We start from the raw sequence: 3,716 nt of genomic DNA on the forward strand, positions 1-3,716 counted from the left end.
TGTATTTTAAAGTTTTGCATTTGACTTAAAGTGCTATGAGAAAATTTGCATATTGCAAGGTGGTCCTAGCCACCTCCTTGACTTGGGTACTCTTGGATATGGTCCTGCTGCTTTACTTCAGTGAATGCAACAGATGTGATGAAAGAATGAACGGAGAAAGGACTTCCTGCTGGGGATGTTCTAGAGCCAGTACAAAAGCTGTATGAAGGTGCTGGAGCAATGGGGAAAACAGTCGTTATTCCTAAAGATCAAAGGAAAATGAAAGAGATGTTTAAAATCAAGCAGTTCAATTTAATGGTAAATGAGATGATTGCACTCAACAGAATTTACCAGATGTCAGATTAGAAGGGTGTAAAACAAAGGTGTATCCAAATAATCTTCCAACAACAAGTGCGATTGTTTTCCACAATCAGGTTTGGAACACACTTCTTCAAACTATTCATAGTGTCACTAATCACTCACCAAGACGCTTACTTGGTAGAAGAAATTGTTCTCGTAGATGATGCCAGTGAAAGAGACTTTTTGAAAAGACCTCTAGAGAGGTATGTGAAAAAATTAAAAGGGCCAGTTCATGTAATTCTAGTGGAACAGCAATCTGGATTGATCAGAGCTAGATTAAAAGGAGCTGCTCTCTCCAAAGGTCAAAGGATCACCTTCTTAGATGCTCATTGTGAGTGCACAGTGGGATGCTGGAGCCACTCTTAGCCAGGATCAAACAGGACAGGAGAACAGTGCTATGTCCTATCATCAATGTGATCAGCGATGATACTTTTGAGTATATGGCAGGCTCTGATATGACGTGTGGTGGATTCAACTGGAAACTCAATTTTCACTGGTATCCTGTTCCCCAAAGAGAAATGCATAGAAGGAAAGGTGGTTGAACTCTTCCTGTCAGAACACCTACAATGGCAAGAGGCCTTTTTTTCAATAGACAGGGATTACTTTCAGGAAATTGGAACATATGATGATAGAATGGATATTTTGGGAGCAGAAAATCTAGAAATTTCCTTTAGGACCTGGCATTGTGGAGGAACCTTGGGAATTGTTACATGCTCACGTGTAGGACATATATAGTTTTGGAAAGCAACACCTTACATATTTCCAGGAGTTACAGGGCAGATCATCAACAAAAAAGTCATCAACAGATGACTTGCAGAAGTGTGGATGGATGAATTCAAGAGTTTCTTCTATATAATCTCACCTGGTGTGACAAAGCTAGATTATGGAGATATAGCATCAAGACTTGGTCTGGGACATAAACTATAATGCAAACCTTTCTTTTGGTGCATAAAGAAGATCTACCCTGATTGTCAAATTCCACATCATATTTCTCACTGGGAGAGTTATGAAATGTGGAAACAAATCAGTGTCTAGACAACATGGCTAGGAAAGAGAATGAAAAAGTTGGAATTTTTAATTGTTGTGGTATCAGGTTTTCTCTTATACTGCCAATAAAGAAATTAGAACAGAGGACCTTTGCTTGGACATATCCGAACTTAATGGCCCCATTATCATGCTCAAATGCCACCACCTAAAAGACAACCAACTATGGGAGTATGACCCACTGAAGTTAACCCTGCAGCATGTGAACAGTAATCAGTTCCTGGATAAAGCCACAGAAGAGTATAGACTGGTGCCCAGCATTAGAGACTGCAATGGAAGCCGGTCCAGCAGTGGCTTCTTCGAAAAAAAATCACCCTTCCAGAAATATTCTGCGACCAAATTTACAAAAAAAGAAAGAAAGAAAAAAAAAGGACTGACTGGGCTACCTCAGCATACATTTCTGCCACACTCTTTATCAAAAAAAGGAAGTGCTTTCCTCCTCTGCACGATGTAAGGTTTATCAGCCATTAAAACTCAGACTCCTCTAGCTTTTCACTAGCTGTGAACCAGCCTTCCTGACAAGGTAATGAAACTGCCTAGTAGTGAGATTGTGCACACTGATGTTTACAAGACCGAAAGAGTCTTTCATCAAGAGACATGGGAAAGAATATTTACACAACAAAACTTAATCAACAAAATGTGCTTTTTGAAGAACTGTACCTTTTATGGTTTGCTTGCACATCAGTAATTTCTGCTGAATGTGCTATCCTAATGAAGACGTTTCCAAGATTTTTTTTTCCTGATTAGAATAGGTAACCAGTATATTAACTACTGATATGCAAATAGATGAAAAAGAACCAGAACCAGATTTACAATCATGAAAACAACATTTTTACAACAATTAAAAAAACTAGGGGCTGGGAGTTTGGCTCAGTGGTTCCACCGCCTACCTCACAAGTGCAAGGGCATGAGTTCAATCCCCGGTAACAAAAAAAACTATATTAAACAGGGTTTAAAAAAAATTACAACATAAAGGTGTAAGGAAGGTGGGATGGGTAGAGGAAGGGTAATAAGGGAAAAGAAAAAAATGTGAGATAATGAAAAGATGAAAATAAAGCATTTGTAGATGAGGAGGGGTTGAAGGGAGGGCAGGGGTAAGGGGAAAAAATGAGAACCAAGACCTGTCATGTAGAGGTACAAGATCCCAACAATGAATGTAACTGAACTGTATCCCTAAAATGTACCAATAAACTCAAAGCTGAAAAAAATTACAACAGAACTATGAGAAGTACAATTTGTTATAGTATAGTATCAAATTTCTATATAGATTTTATACCTCAGTGGGGAAAAATAGCTGATTCCAATGACATTCATTTTATTTTCAACTATGACAGTTATGGATGCTTTTATTTTTCTTGGGGTGCTGAAAATGAGCTAGGTAAAAAGCTCTTTGAACATAGTTTTAATTTTTACAACATTTTTATTTGGTTTGTGAGTTATTGGAATTGTAATTTTTAATTGCCTTCTAAAAATGGAGAATTAACATGGTGGTGTCTGGTCTCAACTGAACAAGTTAAATATTTCAGTTGCTCTCAGGTCAACTGGCTTATAGTCTGTCTCTCCCTTTGACTCATACACACACACATACACACACACACACACACACACACATACACAACACATTTCTTGCCACATCAACTTCTTAACTTGACTCAGCACATTATGTTTGATAACCAAGATTCATGCTACTGTATTTTCTTAGCAATAAATTTTCAGTTCTTTATGATTCCACTTAAAAGGCTTACAGAAGCATTTTATTATTTGGGTATTTGGAGATAATACATTTGATGGTGTTTTTTAAAAAACCTTTTTCACTACATACTCCGATGTACTTCATTGTCAAGTGTGTACTTAGATTAGATTCTTTCTTTTTTTAATAAATAAATAGGCTTCAAGCATAAACAAAAAATGGGAATGGGTTTTAAAGCATGTTTACTGGCTACGGACAAGAATGCATGATGGAGATGGAAAGGCTAAAGAGATAAAAAAAAAAAGAGATTTCATAGTACTGACCTAAACAGGTCCCCGTAGAGAGATGGAAGAATGCAGGACTCTCAGCAGAGAGAGGGAAACAGCGTCATTCGAACATACATGTAAGTAAATTGTGAGGTAGGGAACTGATATTTTGGCTTCAATTTTTTTTAGGAAGGGGATACAAAGACATCTTCAGAATGGGAAGGAACAAGGATGGAGTGGACAACCTGAGAAAACTGAAAGTTTATAAGAGCCCTTATATGCTGAGTTTGGTGGATTATACCTATAATCCCAGCAGCAGTTGAGAGGCTGAAGCAGGAGGATCGCCATGAGTTTGAGGCCAGCCTGGAATACAGAAG

At 37.8% G+C, this 3,716-nt stretch overlaps 1 pseudogene; it reads left to right on the plus strand.

Annotated features, from left to right (window-relative positions):
- Positions 1 to 35: 35 nt before the first annotated feature.
- On the plus strand, positions 36 to 1,854 carry LOC104850863 (annotated as a pseudogene).
- The last annotated feature ends 1,862 nt before the right edge of the window (positions 1,855 to 3,716 follow it).

This window comes from Fukomys damarensis, unplaced genomic scaffold (genome assembly GCF_012274545.1).
Source record: "Fukomys damarensis isolate Sample0158 unplaced genomic scaffold, DMR_v1.0_HiC HiC_scaffold_39, whole genome shotgun sequence".
In the NCBI taxonomy this organism is placed as follows: domain Eukaryota; kingdom Metazoa; phylum Chordata; class Mammalia; order Rodentia; family Bathyergidae; genus Fukomys; species Fukomys damarensis.